Source organism: Ranitomeya variabilis, chromosome 4, assembly GCF_051348905.1.
Source record: "Ranitomeya variabilis isolate aRanVar5 chromosome 4, aRanVar5.hap1, whole genome shotgun sequence".
Lineage (NCBI taxonomy): Eukaryota > Metazoa > Chordata > Amphibia > Anura > Dendrobatidae > Ranitomeya > Ranitomeya variabilis.
In genome coordinates, this window is record NC_135235.1 from 524,515,394 (window position 1) to 524,532,834 (window position 17,441).

Here is a 17,441-nt window from a genome sequence, read left to right on the forward strand (position 1 = left end):
GGAGACTCCCTGAAAGAACGTTCTCACCTGAGGTTTTGAAGCAATTTTTCACTGGAAGAAGACTGACAAGGCCGAGACTTGCCCTTTAAGGGAACTCGGCGATAGCCCCAAGTCTTGATCAAATTGAAGGAATTCTAGAATGGTAGGGATGTTGAAAACCAACAGAGGGCGACATCTACTTCTGCACCACTCAAAGAAAATCTTCCAGGTCCGATGATAGATGCGCAATTACATCGGCTTTCTTACATTGATCAAGGTGGAAGCTACAGTACTTTGTGGGAAAAACCTGCTTGAGTCAGAACCCAGGATTCAACGGCCAAGCCGTCAAACACAGGGCCCGAGTTCTGGTGGTAGATCAGACCCTGAGAAAGCAGATCCGGACGATCTGGTTGTTGCCAAGGAACATGTGCGATGAGCTGGACCAGCTCTGCGTACCACGCGTGGCGAGGCCAATCCGGAGCGATGAGAATCACCAGCACGCCCTCCGCCCTGATCTTCCTGATGACTCTCAGAAGCAAGGGCAGGGGAGGAAACAGATAAGGAAGGTGAAACTGACTCCAAGGAAGGACCAGCGCGTCCACTCCGATTGCTCTCGGGTATACACCGTCCACTGGCTCCTGATAGAACCAGTTTAGTGATCAAGCAGTAGGAGGTTAACAAAATTTTCAACTGTAGGTACAACATGTCAAAACTATAATGCTCAACATAGGCAACAAGCCAAAGAAGGGTGGGTGCTGTGTCCCCCAATGAGTGGCTCGGAGAAAAGGATTTTATGGTGAGTATACAAAAATCCCTATTTCTCCATTGCCACATTGGGGGACTTTGGACCGTGGGACATCCTAAAGCAGTCCCTGGGTGGGAAATAACAACAGTGTAAACTCATGGCACCTGCAGTCTAAAGGTGCGCTACCGCTGCCTGCAGAATACACCTACCCCGGCTTGCATCTGCAGAAGCCTGAGTATGGACGTTATAATGCTTTGAGAAAGTGTGCAGGCTAGACCAGGTCGCAGCTTTGCAAACTTGCTCTGCAAATGCTTGATTCCGAATGGCCCAGGAAGCACCCACCGACCGAGTGGAGTGTGCCCTGATATGATAGGCTTGCCTCTGATGCAATAAGCCTCTTGAATAGTTGACTGAATCCATCTGGCAATTGTCGACTTAGAAGTGGCCAGTCCCTTCCGGTGTCCTGCCGGGAGCATGAACAGAGCTTCCGTCTGTCGAAAAGGTGTCATCCTAGACCCGTACTTCCTGAAAGCTCTTACAAGATCCAGGGAGTGACGAGCCTTCTCCACGCGGTGCGTCGGAGCAGGACAAAATGACGGAAGTACGATATCCTCGTTGAGGTGGAAGGAAGACACCACCTTTGGAAGAAAGGTAGGGGACGGCCTGAGGACCTTGTCTAGGTGGAATGTAAGGAACGGCGTCCGACAGGAAAGGGCAGCCAACTCTGAGACTCGTCTGATCAAAGTAATAGCGACAAGAAAAGCCACCTTCCATGAAAGGAGAGATAGAGAGATGTCCTGCAACGGCTCAAAGGGAGATTCCTGCAGGACACCTAGGACCAGATTAAGGTCCCAAGCCTCTAGAGGTGCTCTATAGGGAGACACCATGTGGGAGACTCCCTGAAAGAACGTTCTCACCTGAGGTTTTGAAGCAATTTTTCACTGGAAGAAGACTGACAAGGCCGAGACTTGCCCTTTAAGGGAACTCGGCGATAGCCCCAAGTCTTGATCAAATTGAAGGAATTCTAGAATGGTAGGGATGTTGAAAACCAACAGAGGGCGACATCTACTTCTGCACCACTCAAAGAAAATCTTCCAGGTCCGATGATAGATGCGCAATTACATCGGCTTTCTTACATTGATCAAGGTGGAAGCTACAGTACTTTGTGGGAAAAACCTGCTTGAGTCAGAACCCAGGATTCAACGGCCAAGCCGTCAAACACAGGGCCCGAGTTCTGGTGGTAGATCAGACCCTGAGAAAGCAGATCCGGACGATCTGGTTGTTGCCAAGGAACATGTGCGATGAGCTGGACCAGCTCTGCGTACCACGCGTGGCGAGGCCAATCCGGAGCGATGAGAATCACCAGCACGCCCTCCGCCCTGATCTTCCTGATGACTCTCAGAAGCAAGGGCAGGGGAGGAAACAGATAAGGAAGGTGAAACTGACTCCAAGGAAGGACCAGCGCGTCCACTCCGATTGCTCTCGGGTATACACCGTCCACTGGCTCCTGATAGAACCAGTTTAGTGATCAAGCAGTAGGAGGTTAACAAAATTTTCAACTGTAGGTACAACATGTCAAAACTATAATGCTCAACATAGGCAACAAGCCAAAGAAGGGTGGGTGCTGTGTCCCCCAATGAGTGGCTCGGAGAAAAGGATTTTATGGTGAGTATACAAAAATCCCTATTTCTCCATTGCCACATTGGGGGACTTTGGACCGTGGGACATCCTAAAGCAGTCCCTGGGTGGGAAATAACAACAGTGTAAACTCATGGCACCTGCAGTCTAAAGGTGCGCTACCGCTGCCTGCAGAATACACCTACCCCGGCTTGCATCTGCAGAAGCCTGAGTATGGACGTTATAATGCTTTGAGAAAGTGTGCAGGCTAGACCAGGTCGCAGCTTTGCAAACTTGCTCTGCAAATGCTTGATTCCGAATGGCCCAGGAAGCACCCACCGACCGAGTGGAGTGTGCCCTGATATGATAGGCTTGCCTCTGATGCAATAAGCCTCTTGAATAGTTGACTGAATCCATCTGGCAATTGTCGACTTAGAAGTGGCCAGTCCCTTCCGGTGTCCTGCCGGGAGCATGAACAGAGCTTCCGTCTGTCGAAAAGGTGTCATCCTAGACCCGTACTTCCTGAAAGCTCTTACAAGATCCAGGGAGTGACGAGCCTTCTCCACGTGGTGCGTCGGAGCAGGACAAAATGACGGAAGTACGATATCCTCGTTGAGGTGGAAGGAAGACACCACCTTTGGAAGAAAGGTAGGGGACGGCCTGAGGACCTTGTCTAGGTGGAATGTAAGGAACGGCGTCCGACAGGAAAGGGCAGCCAACTCTGAGACTCGTCTGATCAAAGTAATAGCGACAAGAAAAGCCACCTTCCATGAAAGGAGAGATAGAGAGATGTCCTGCAACGGCTCAAAGGGAGATTCCTGCAGGACACCTAGGACCAGATTAAGGTCCCAAGCCTCTAGAGGTGCTCTATAGGGAGACACCATGTGGGAGACTCCCTGAAAGAACGTTCTCACCTGAGGTTTTGAAGCAATTTTTCACTGGAAGAAGACTGACAAGGCCGAGACTTGCCCTTTAAGGGAACTCGGCGATAGCCCCAAGTCTTGATCAAATTGAAGGAATTCTAGAATGGTAGGGATGTTGAAAACCAACAGAGGGCGACATCTACTTCTGCACCACTCAAAGAAAATCTTCCAGGTCCGATGATAGATGCGCAATTACATCGGCTTTCTTACATTGATCAAGGTGGAAGCTACAGTACTTTGTGGGAAAAACCTGCTTGAGTCAGAACCCAGGATTCAACGGCCAAGCCGTCAAACACAGGGCCCGAGTTCTGGTGGTAGATCAGACCCTGAGAAAGCAGATCCGGACGATCTGGTTGTTGCCAAGGAACATGTGCGATGAGCTGGACCAGCTCTGCGTACCACGCCTGGCGAGGCCAATCCGGAGCGATGAGAATCACCAGCACGCCCTCCGCCCTGATCTTCCTGATGACTCTCAGAAGCAAGGGCAGGGGAGGAAACAGATAAGGAAGGTGAAACTGACTCCAAGGAAGGACCAGCGCGTCCACTCCGATTGCTCTCGGGTCCTGAGACCGGGCTACAAACTGAGGTACCTTGGCAGATACCACTCTCCTGAGGCAAGACCTTGACGGCTGAGGAAGTCCGCGGCCCAATTTTCCACTCCTGGAATGTGAACAGCCGATATGACCAAGTGGTTGTTTTCAGCCCAGCGAAGGATGTGCTCGACCTCGCGCATTTCAGTTCTGCTGCGGGTGCCCCCCTGATGATTTATATGAGCCACAGCTGTGGCATTGTCTGACTGGATACGGATGGGGCAGCCTGCTAGGAGATGATGGAACCGCCTCAGGGACAGCCAAATCGCACTGATCTCCGGGATATTGATTGGAAGGCGAGACTCATAATGAGTCCAGGTCCCCTGTGCAGTGTGATGACGAAAAAACGCTCCCCAGCTGAGTAGGCTGGCATCGGTAGTGACTACCAGCCAATGGACTGGGAGGAAGGACCTCCCTTGGAGAAGAGAGGTTCAGAGCATCTACCATTGGAGTGCCTGCTTGACCCGAGGGGTCAGAGGACACGGTCGGTCGAGGGAAAAAGGACTCCCATCCCATGCGTCCAGCAATGCGTGCTGAAGGGGACAAAGGTGTAGTTGAGCAAATGGAATTGCCTCCATTGCGGCCACCATGGAGCTGCAGCGCGAAGACCAGAAGAGGACGTCATCCTATGAAGATGGGAGGCCCCGGACCGCGACGCTCACCAGATCGTACCGCCCGCCCAGGTGAGTATAATCTAACCTCTTTATCTCATCTTTTAGGATACATCGGGGGCTTATCTACAGCATTACAGAATGCTGTAGATTAGCCCCTGATGCCGGTGGGCTTAGCTCACCCTCGATTTTCGGGGTGACAGGTTCTCTTTAAGAGCTTTAGGTCCAGGATGGGCCTGACTGTTCCATCCTTTTTGGGGACCATGAACAGATTTGAATAAAAAACGCGGAACCTTTCGTCTTCTGGGACAGGGACAATGACCCCGTCTCGATGGAGTGACTCGATGGCCTGGGAAAAAGCCAGAGCACGCGTTCCCACATCAGGAGGCCGGGAAGCAAAAAACTGGGTTGGAGGGGGAGAGGAAAATTCGATCTTGTATCCGGAGGACACCAAATCCCTGACCCACTTGTCGTGAACGACTGCAAGCCAGGTATGATGAAACAAGAGGTGTCCGCCTACTCTGTTGGTGACGTCTGGACGAGATTGCGAGTCATTTAGCAGATCTTTGGGGGTCTGGATCCCCTAGACTGCGTGGAGCGGCCCCTCCAGGAGTGGTTGGGCCTGTATGAGGCCTGTGGACTTTTGTCTCTGATGGCGCGGCGCCCCAAATCAGGGGAACTTGCCGAGGACCATGCGTAATTGCCACAAAAGGACGGAAAACAAGCCTGTGGCTGTCGGCGGAATAGTTGTCTGAATCTCTGCTGAGGAAGGGAAGTACTTTTCCCTCCTGTAGCGTCTGAAATCAGTTGATCCAGCTTTTCACCAAATAAGCAACCACTGAGATATGCAAGGTACGTTAGGCTGGGTTCACACTGCGTTATGGGCGTCCATTAGATGGACTACGTTACACCGCGGCATAAACGTGGTGTAACGTAGTCCGTTAAGGCCGCCATTAATTCCTATGTCGGACGCATCGCTAGCACACGCCCACAATGGGCGTGCACTAGGGATGTGCCGTCATTGAGTGACGGACCCTGAGACGCGGGCTGCAGCGTTTCCGGGTCCGTCACTGCTAGCGCAGATAGAGCTAGCAGATGCTCTATCTGCGCTAGCGTGCTGCCATACCGGCACTTGCGTTTACAGCAGCCCGTTACCGTATGTGTTGAACGAGCTGCTGTAAATGCAATGTGAACCCAGCCTTAGGGACTTTTTAGACGCAGAGTCTGCTCGCCAGTTTCTCAGGCAGAGTGCCCTTCTAATCACCACAGCATTTGAAGCTGTAAGTGCAGAGCAATTAGCCGTGTCTAGGAAAGCGTTTACTAAGTAATCGCCAGCCAAGGAAATTTGATTAGCTAACTCCGCTATGTCAGAGGGGAGATCACTGTTCGGTAAGGCCTTATGCAGAGAGTCTGTCAAAAAAGTCACGGCTTTGGTTACCCAGGTAGCGGCAAAAGAGGGAAAGAGTGCCGAGACTGATGCCTCAAAAACTGAACAGGCAAGGCTGTCAACTAGGCGATCCGTGGGATCTTTGATGGAAGATCCGTCCGGCAAGGATAGAAGAGTTTTGCAGAGGTCAGGAGAAAAAGGATTTTTGGACTCCAGAGATCTTTGACCTGCAAAGCGTTTGTCCGGATGCTGCCTATGTCACTGAACTATGTTCTGGAACTCTGGGTGATTGGCAAACACCCTGTGAGGACGCTGGGTCTTTTTGAAGGACACCGAATTATCCATATGGGAGGCCGCAGGCTCCTCATCAACCTGAAGTGACTGGTTGACGGCCTCAATGAGACTATCTATAGTAGTCTGATAACCTGGTGACTCTAGATCAAGGGGTCCATCAGACTCAGGTTCAGAATCCTGGTCGCTATAGGTGCCTGGAGAGTGAGAGCGGGAAACAAAGCTAATGGACGAGATGCACCAGAAGGCCTGGGGGACGAGCTACGAACCCGCTTCCTAGATGCCCACTTGTGTCTAGAATGAGAACGGCTCCTGCAGGCCGAAAATTCCCCTGCTGCAGGGGAATTTTCTTGGGCAAGTGGATCAGTGGTCTTGCTCCTTGAGGGACTCGATCACTTTAGTCAAGGAAGCCATAGATTGCGAGAGTGACAAAGCCCACTCAGGGGGACTGGTCACCGTGGGATCGGTCACGGTAGGGGGCCACTGAGCGCATTTAGGGTCACAAGCATGACAGAGCGGAGCAGTATGCCCGCTTGGTAGCGTCCCCTGACAGGAGGAGCAAGAAGTGAAAAACACTGTATGTGTTTTAGAGGACTTTTTGGAGGTTTTAGGTAGAGACATGTTGAACCTCGTTAACCTCCAAAAGGAGCTGCAGGGATGCTGCGGCAGAAAAGATCAGCGGAGCTCTTTATGTGTGGCTGAAAACTAACAGAGCACTTTGTCTGCAGCTGTCAAAGTAGGCTATATGAAGGGGGGACCTGCGGTAGTGTGGCAGAGCACTTACCCAGGTCCTGTGCCCCGGCGGAGTTGCTTTACTGGCATTAGGAGGACCGAAGATGGCCGCCTAGAGTTCGAAGGCGCTTCTCGCAGTGTCCAAGAAGCACCAGTTGGCGTGGTCTGCAGGCGTGAGGCTGCTGTGGGTGGTGTTTTTCCACCTAGTCTAAGGCCGAAGCCGGGGACTAAATTACACTGCGTGCAGAATTATTAGGCAATTGTATTTTAGAGGATTATTTTTATTATTGATCAACAACTATGTTCTCAATCAACCCAAAAGACTCGTAAATATCAAAGCTTAATATTTTTGGAAGTTAGAGTGGGTTATTTTTAGATTTGGCTACCTTAGGAGGATATCTGTTTGTGCAGGTAACTATTACTGTGCAGAATTATTAGGCAACTTAATAAAAACCAAATATATCCCCATCTCTCTTGTTTATTTTTACCAAGTAAACCAATATAACTGCACAAAATTTAGAAATAAACATTTCTAACATGCAAAAACAAACCCCCCAAAATTAGTGACCAATATAACCACCTTTCTTTATGATGACACTAACAGCCTTACATCCATAGATTCTGTCAGTTGCTTGATCTGTTTACGATCAACATTGCGTGCAGCAGCCACCACAGCCTCCCAGACACTGTTCCGAGAGGTTGTACGGTTTTCCCTCCCTGTAGATCTCAGATTTTATGAGGGACCACAGGTTCTCTATGGGATTCAGATCAGGTGAACAAGGGGGCCATGTCATTATTTTTTCTTCTTTGAGACCTTTACTGGTCAGCCACGCTGTGGAGTAGTTGGAGGCATCTGATGGAGCATTGTCCTGCATGAAAATCATGTTTTTTATTGAACGATACCGACTTCTTCCTGTACCACTGCTTGAAGAAGTTGTCTTCCAGAAACTGGCAGTAGGTCTGGGAGTTGAGCTTCACTCCATCCTCAACCGAAAAGGTCCCACAAGTTCATCTTTGATGATACCAGCCCATACCAGTACCCCACCTCCACTTGCTGGCGTCTGAGTCGGAGTGGAGCTCTCTGCCCTTTACTGATCCAGCCTCTGGCCCATCAAGAGTCACTCTCATTTAATCAGTCCATAAAACCTTTGAAGTCAGTCTTAAGATATTTCTTGGCCCAGTCTTGACATTTTATCTTATGTTTCTTGTTCAAAGGTGGTCATTTTTCAGCCTTCCTTACATTGGCCATGTCCCTGAGTATCGCACACCTTGTGCTTTTTGTTACTTGCAGCTCTGAAATATGGCAAAACTGGTGGCAAATGGCATCTTGGCAGCTTCATGCTTGATTTTCCTCAATTCATGGGCAGTTACTTTGCGCCTTTTTTTCCCAACACGCTTCTTGCGACCCTGTTGGCTATTGGCCATGAAACGCTTGATTGTTCGGTGATCACGCTTCAAAAGTTTGGCAATTTCAAGACTGCTGCATCCCTCTGCAAGACACCTCACAATTTTGGACTTTTCAGAGCCCATCAAATCTCTCTTCTGACTCATTTTTCCAAAGGAAAGGAAGTTGCCTACTAATTAAGCACACCTTATATAGGGTTTTGATGTCATTAGACAACACCCCTCCTCATTACAGAGATGCACATCACCTGATTTACTTAATTTGTAGTTGGCTCTCAAGCCTGAACAGCTTGGAGTAGGACAACATGTATAAAAAGTATCATGTGATCCAAAAAACAACTTGCCTAATAATTCTGCACGCAGTGTAGAAGAGTCCGACCGCCGGTGCGCTCGGGAGCCCCCACCCCCCCGCCGAAAACTCACCGCTGGAGCTGGTCCGCTGGGAGTACTAAGAGGGGGGACGGTGCAGGAGCCTTCGATCCATCATCCCTTTGCTGGGGACGTGTAGAGGGACCTTCCAGAGCCATGCAGCACCACTGTTTAAACAGTGGTGGTGCAGAGGGGAGCAGCCAGACGCCATGGCAAGGGGGGCCTCTGTGTATCCTAAAGGTTTGATCCCCTAGGATTTCACAGGGCTGTGTCCGGCTGTGGCATCCCACGTCGCAGGAGAGGGTACAGGGAGGCGACATTCGCCGTGCTCGCCTGTTGATGTTTGGGGGAGATCGACCCCTTGAAAGGGTCCGTCGCCCCAGTCTTCAACTTGCGCAAAAGGTTGTTAAAAATCAAAATAAAATGTGGTCTGAATAACAAACCCCACTGTGCCTCCTATGGACACTAAGCTTAAACTGGTTCTATCAGGAGCCAGTGGGCGGTGTATACTGCAGAGGAGTTAACCTTTTTGTTTTTACTTAGTGTCAGCCTCCTAGTGGCAGCAGCATACACCCACGGTCCTGTGTCCCCCAATGTGGCGATGGCGAAACATACTTTAACACCCTCACCTTAGAGACTGTTTTCGCCTTGCTGACCAGGCCTATTTGTTCAATTCTGACCAGTGTCACTTTATGAAGTAATAACTCTGGAATGCTTCAACAGATCCCAATCATTCTGAGACTATTTTCTCGTGACATATTGTACTTCATGATAGTGGTAAATTTGTTTGATACAATTTGCATTTATTTGTGAAAATATCGAAAATTTGGAAAAAAATTTGCACTAATAAATAACATTTCCCACATGTACTTCAAATGATAACAATTTTTGAAACATTAATTTTTTTTTATTAGGAAGTTAGAAGGGTTACAAGCAAAAACAAAAACATTTTTTTAGGGACCACATCACATTTGAAGTGACTTTGAGGGGTCTATATGGCAGAAAATACCCCAAAGTGACACCATTCTAAAAACTGCACCCCTCAAGGTGCTCAAAACCATGTTCAAGAAGTTTATTAACCCTTCAGGTGCTTCACAGGAAGTAATGGAATGTGGCAGGAAAAAATAAACATTTTACTTTTTCACGAAAATGTTAATACCCATTTTTTATATTTTCATGAGGGCAACAGGAGAAAATATATCCCAAAATTGTTGTACAATTTCTCCTGAGCACGCAGATGCCGCATATGTGTGGGAAATACACTGTGTGCTCGGAAGGAAAGGATCACAGTTTGACTTTTTGAACGCAAAATTGGCTGCAATCGAGAGCAGATGCCATGTCCCATTTGGAGAGCCCCTCATGTGCCTTTATTTTGGAAACTAGACCCCACAAAGAACTTATCTAGATGTGTGGTGAGCACCTTGAACCCCTAGGTGCTTCACATAAATTTATAATGTTGAAAATTGTGAAAAAAAAACTCATTTTCTTTCCTCAAAAATTATCTTTTAGCCCAATATTTTTTATTTTCACCAGGATAGCAGGAGAAAATGAACCCCAAATTTTGTTGTGCAATTTCTCCTGAGCAGGGCTCGGAAGGGAAGGAGTGACAGTTTGGAGTGCAGACTTTGATGGAATGGTCTGCGCTCACCACGTCACGTTTGTAGAGCCCTTGATGTGCCTAAACAGAGGAAATCTCCCACACGTGACACCATTTTGGAAACTACACCCCTCTAGAGACAGTTTTATAGTATTGATTATAATGCTTTTTGTTTTACTGGTGTATGAATTTATAATGTGCTATGTATAAGTTGTGGGAAGTACATCAGATCATAAAAGCATGTTGTGTCAACAAGGTAAAAACAAATTTTATTATATATTTATAATTTGAGGACGTGTGGCACTCTTTGAAGCAATCCTTAATGCAAAGGACAGGTTCCACAATGGTAAATTGGAGTGGAGCATACTCTGCCACCTTTTTTGTGATCGTACCTTCTTCGCTGTTTGGGGAACTTCTCCTGGAAAATGTTGACCTGGGACGATTAGGGCACCATTAGTTTCAGAAGTACCGCAGTGCCGTAAGGGACAGTAGGTGTTGCTCTGCTAGCTGGAGTAGGATGTTTGCTGCCATCATTAGGGTATGGGACCTTGTTCCCCCCTGGTGGTTGATATACGCCATGACTGCGCAATTGTCTGACAAGACTAACATGGTGACCCCGGAGGAAGGGGAGAAAGTGTCTCAAAGCTCTTTCCAATGCCCACAGCCTTTCAAGCTTGAACCCTGACCCCGTTCTAGAGGAGCCCAGGTCCCCTGCTAAGACTACAGATGTGCCCTCCAACTGGTATTGCTCACATCTGTCCTGATAATGTCCTTCACTGGCCTTATCCACTGGAGCCCTGATGACAAATGTTCTCTTAGGCCTCTTTCACACATCAGTTTTTTGCCATCAGTTACAATCCGTCTTTTTTTTTTTTTTTTTTTTAGAAAAAAACGGCTCCAGCAAATGTTGCTGCTGGATCCGTTTTTTTCCTCATAGATTTGAATTAGCGACGGATTGTGACGGATGGCCTTCCGTTTCATCCGTCATTTGACGTATCCGTCTTAAAGTCTTTGTCAGCTGGAGACAACGGACAAAGTACTACTGTCCACCAAGACAGGGAATCCCTTATTGCCAAAGATGTAACTTTCCCTCTAAATACCCCATTAATCTTTGTGCAGACAGGACCTCCTACTGTAGCTGCCTCAGGTGAGATTGGTCCCATCTTACTGCCAGAATACAAGATGTTAGGGATCCTAACAAGGACATCACTTTTCTTAGTAATACATCAGCCAAAAATGGGACTGACAGTGCCAGAGCAATTATTTTGGCTACTTTGTCCTCTGGTAGGAGACAGATCTGGCACTGAGTCCAACACCAACACGGATTGTATCCCACCGGTTTTAGTCTTGATTTGAGGGTATTCACCACCCAGCCCAGCTCCTTCAGTACCACCGTCATCTCCCTCACCTGCTCTGCACAGTGATCTTCTGACCTTCCGACTATAAGGAAGTCATCCAGGTACGGGATGATAACAGTGTTCCAAGAACAAAAGTAGGCATCATCTCTGATATTACTTTGGTAAATACTCTTGGAGCAATTGACAGTCTGAATGGAAGGGCTGTATACTGGTAATGCCTGACCAGTCCCTGGACATACAGAGCCACCCTCAGGAATATCTGATGGTCCCGATGGATTGGGATGTGATAATTGGCATCCTTTAAGTCGATGACCGCCATGAAACAATCCTGGAATAACAGCTTTATAGCTGTGTTCACTGACTCAATCTTGAATGAATAATTCAAAGCCCATTGGGTGAGCATCCTCAGGTTGAGGAGAGTTCTTAGAGAACCATCTGGCTTAATCAAAAAGATGGGAATAAAATCCCCTTCCTATTCCTTCTACCAGTTGGTTGAGCTTCCTCAGGCTGATGAGAATGCTTAGAGAAACTTCTGGCTTCTTTATCCAAAAAAGATGAGAATAAAATCCCCTTCCTATGTCTTCCACCAGGACTTCGCACATAACCCGCTTTTGTAAAGGTACCTTCACACTGAGCGACTTAACAACGATATCGCTAGCGATCCGTGACGTTGCAGCGTCCTGGATAGCGATATCGTTGTGTTTGACACGCAGCAGCGATCAGGATCCTGCTGTGACATCGTTGGTCGGAGCTAGAAGGCCAGCACCTTATTTCGTTGCTGGATCACCCACTGACATCGCTGGATCGGTGTGTGACACCGATCCAGCGATGTCTTCACTGGTAACCAGGGTAAACATCGGGTTACTAAGCGCAGGGCCGTGCTTAGTAACCCGATGTTTACCCTGGTTACCATTGTAAATGTAAAAAAAAAAAAAACAGTACATACTTACATTCCGGTGTCTGTCCCCTCGCCGTCAGCTTCCAGCCGTCCAACATATCTGGGTGATCCATGAAGTTCAGGGAAGCGAACCTTTTTACCTGCCGGTTGTCTCTTGTGGCAAACAGGTCTATTTGTGGTGTACCCCATGATTCTGTTATCATTTTGAATATGGATTTGTTTAAGGTCCATTCTCCTTGACGTAACTCGTTTCGACTGAGGTAGTCTGCCCTGATGTTCTCTGCCCCTCTGATGTGTAGGGCTGTTAGGGATGCGAGATGAGTCTCTGCTAGCTGGAAGATGTCTGCTGCTATGGTCATCAGACTTCCTGACCGTGTACCACCTTGACGGTTCACATATGCCACTGCGGTGGAATTGTCCGAGTAAACTTACATGTGCTCCTTGAATCTGCGGAAGAAAATGATTTAAGGCATATTCTACCGCTTTTAACTCTTTCCAATTGGAAGAATATGTCAATTCTGCCAGCTCCCAAGTATCTTGGGCCAGATTATCTTCCATATGTGCACCCCACCCAATAGGGCTGGCGTCGGTGGTAATTATCTTAGAAGGGTCTATTATCCATGGTACGCCCTTTGAAAGGTGTTCCATATCTAGCCACCAGGATAGATTCTAAGACATCTTTGGAAAGAGTTAATTTACTTTCCAGATGTCCTTCTTTTCCCTGAGCCGACAATACTTCATACTGTAACTGACAGGTATGAAATTGTGCCCACGGTACAGGTGGGATACACGGGGACAATGATCCCAGTAAGGACATGGCTTTCCTTAGTGTCATATAGGGGTTGTCCATTTCCTCTGACACTTTTGATTGTATAGTCAGTCTTTTTGACTGGGGAAGGAAGCATTTCTGACTTACGGAGTCTAGCTGGATTCCTAGAAATGTTTGAACGGTCTCTGGATTCAGTCTGGACTTTTCGAAGTTGACGATCCAACCTAACTCCTGTAGGGACGAGATCGTATTAGATAAATGAGCTTTAAGGCACCGTCTCACATAGCGATTTACCAACGATCACGACCAGCGATACGACCTGGCCGTGATCGTTGGTAAGTCGCTGTGTGGTCGCTGGGGAGCTGTCACACAGACCGCTCTCCAGCGACCAACGATCAGGGGAACGACTTCGGCATCGTTGAAACTGTCTTCAACGATGCCGAAGTCCCCCTGCAGCACCCGGGTAACCAGGGTAAACATCGGGTTACTAAGCGCAGGGCCGCGCTTAGTAACCCGATATTTACCCTGGTTACCAGCGTAAATGTAAAAAAAAACAAACAGTACATACTTGCCATCTGATGTCCGTCAGGTCCCTTGCCGTCTGCTTCCTGCTCTGACTGAGCAGCCGTACAGCGAGAGCGCAGCGGTGACGTCACTGCTGCGCTCTGCTCTCGCTGTACGGCCGGATCTCAGTCAGAGCAGGAAGCAGACGCCAAGGGACCTGACGGGCAACAGATGGTGAGTATGTACTGTTTGTTTTTTTTTACATTTACGCTGGTAACCAGGGTAAACATCGGGTTACTAAGCGCGGCCCTGCGCTTAGTAACCCGATGTTTACCCTGGTTACCAGTGAAGACATCGCTGGATCGGTGTCACACACACACCGATTCAGCGATGTCAGCGGGACCTCAACGACCAAAAAAAGGTCCAGGCCATTCCGACACGACCAGCGATCTCGCAGCAGGGGCCTGATCGCTGGTACGTGTCACACATAGCGAGATCGCTACTGAGGTCGCTGTTGCGTCACAAAACTTGTGACTCAGCAGCGATATCGCTAGCGATCTCGCTATGTGAGACGGGGGCTTTACACTGAAGTATAGAGTTTCCTACTACTAGAAAATCATCTAGGTAGGGTATTATCAAAGTGTCCCGTCGGCGTAGATGAGCCATCACTTCTAATATTACTTTAATAAAGATGCGGGGAGCCATAGAAAGCCCAAAGGGCATTGCTACGTATTGGAAGTGACGAACCTGTCCCGCCAGGATGACTGCAACCCTTAGGTACTGCTGATGTTCGGCATGTATGGGAAGATGATAGTAGGCATCTTTTAGGTCTATCCCGGCCATGACACACCTAGGGAATAAGAGTTTTATGGTAGAACTAATGGATTCCATTTTAAAGGTATGATTACGCAGAAAGGAATTTAGTTTTTTGAGATTTATGATGGTTCTGAATGAACCATCTGGTTTATTGATCAAGAATAAAGGGGAATAGAACCCCTTACCTTCTTGATCCTGGGGAACTTCTATCAGGACTTTCTTAGATACTAGAGATAGGATCTCTGATTCCAGAGCCCTTTGTTGCTCCCGTCCTTTTGGTGATGTTAGTATATAAGAATCCCAAGGGATTCGATCAAATTCCAATTTTAGGCCGTATTGCACAATGTCCAGAATCCATTGGCTAGATGTTATTTGTTCCCATTTGGGAAAGAAAAATCTTAATCTGCCACCCACTTCATGGTTAGCGGTATTTGTTGCGTTTAGGATTATAGGATCCGCTAAACAAAGCACCTTTTTGTTTCGGATCTTTCGACTCCCATCGCTCCCTTTGTTCAACCGGTTTGTTCCTGGTAAAGGGGCGTCTTCTGAAGGCTCTCCTGTAAGATGGAAGATATTGGTTAGGGAAGCCTTTCTTCCTTTCACCTGCTTTATTCAGGAGTTCATCCGTCTTCCCAAAAAGGAACTCACCCTGGCAGGGGATCGCACAAAGTTTTGCTTTTGCCTGTGCGTCCCCATTTCCAGTGTTTCAACCAGAGTGCTCGCCGGGCTGTGTTCACTAGGCCGGCTGACCTGGCTGCTAGGCGTAGCGAATCCACGGAGGCATCTGCCAGGAATGCTACTGCTTCTTTAATTAGAGGGATTTTCGGCAAGATTCTCTCGAAGTTCTACCTCCAATCTGTTCCTCCAGCTGTTCCATCCACACTAGCAGCGACCTTGCAGTGCAGGTACTAGATATAGCGGGCCTGAAAGCCCCCGTGTTAGCTTCCCACGATCTTTTTAATAAGGCTTCTGCTTTCCGGTCCAGTGTGTCTGTCAGGACCCCTGACTCCTCAACTGGTAAGATCGACTGTTTGGTTGTGGAGGCTACTGCAGCATCAACCTTTGGCACCTTTGACCAGGAATTCAGCTCCTCGTCGCTGAAGGGATAGCGTCTTTTAGAGGATGATGGTAGAAAACCTCTTGTGTTTTGCTTATCCCATTCTTTTTTAATAATTTCTTTAATAGTTGGTATGACGGGGAAGGATCTACGTTTTTTCTATCCTAACCCCGCAAACATGATGTCTTGAGCTGATTTTTTTTCCTTTCTCGTCTGGGCACCCCATTGTGCTCCGGACAGATTTAACTAAGTTATCTACACTGCTATTGGGTAGACAAAGCCCCCCTTCAGTTTCGGATGAGCTCGGCTGAGATCCCGATTTGTCCGAGGATATATGTACATCCTCTGACTCTGAACTAATTGGAGATCGGGACCTGCTAGGTTGACGGGTACTGGTGCTACTTGTATGCGCCAAACCCTGCATTTCTTCCCGGATTATGGCTCTGACATCTGATGGAGTCATTATATTCTCCTGCCGCAAGGTTTGTATGATACATTCTGAACACAATCTCTTAGCATAATCATCCGGGAGGGGCTGCGTACATAAAGCACATTCCTTGTGCTTGGACTTGTGTGTCCTTTTCTTAGTCTAGAGGAAGGGATACAGGAGGAACATATATCAGCATATAGGAAGAGACTCTCTTAAAAACTCACCCAGTGAAGCCGACAGGTACCGGTTCTGGAGGCGGATTCTGTTTGGTGGTAGATCTCTTTTCTGGAGGTCGACCACCATTTTTTGTGCTGCTCCTAGCACCTCTCTCCTTGCTGGGAGAACGCTGTTCTGCTGCCGGCAGGTGCGCTTCGTCGGCCGGTGAAGCCATCTCACACACACCGGTCCGACGCCAGCGCTGCTTTTTAAATATGGCGCCGAATCTCCTGCCTCCCCGGACCAACCCGGAAGTGCTCCAGCGACTTCCGGGTTAGACGCGCCGCTCTCACTCACCATGCGGTGGCCAGAGGTATTAAGCTGGCCGCTGCAGCGCGCGCATCCTCTTGGTGCCGGGCGGACCCGGACCATGGATGTTTGGCCAGACGAGGGGGGAGGCTGCAAGCAGGGGCTCCCCCGTCGCTGCTTCTGGAACTGCAGCCCCTGCCGTTCCCTCAGAGACCGACGCAGGCGGGTGCATGGCCCAGGGATCCTCTTCATCTGTAGGTAAGCAGGGATTCCTATAGGAACAGGAAACCTAAACTGAGGCAAGGGGACCGCCTCCTTTTATTCTGTAGGTTTCCTGTTCCTATGGGGCGGATCCCTCTCTCTCATGTAGGGTGCTGTCGTGGCAAAGGATAAAAGGTGCACTTCCTCAAGGCCCCCATACACATAATATCCTCTAGGGGATTCAGGTGTTCTCCTCCTTCAGGCCCATTGTTGACCTGACTGGCCTAACCAGTCTATCTTCCACTGGAAAGCAGTCGGCCACCTATATCACTGTCCGAGGAGGACAGGGATTCACTATGTTCCCCAACGGATTGTAGATAGGCCTCTGATTCTGTAACGACATCCTGAGCTCTCTTGTTCCTTTTTAACCATCTTAAGGGAACCTTGCACCTCTGCCCTGATCATGGACTTAAGGCAAGTGGCGAAGTCGGGGGCTTCATTCCACAGTTTGGTTTTTTTTAATGCAGTCATAGCAGAGATTTTTCTGCCAATGTCCAAGAAAGGGCACATTCCCTATTCTTCCTTTTGGAGCTAGCCTTCCTAGGCCCCTAGTGATTTAAAGCAGAAAATGGCCCTTATTAACAAAAAAGGTGACATTCTTGTAGATCACTCACCACCTGCTGTCATATCAAAAGTAC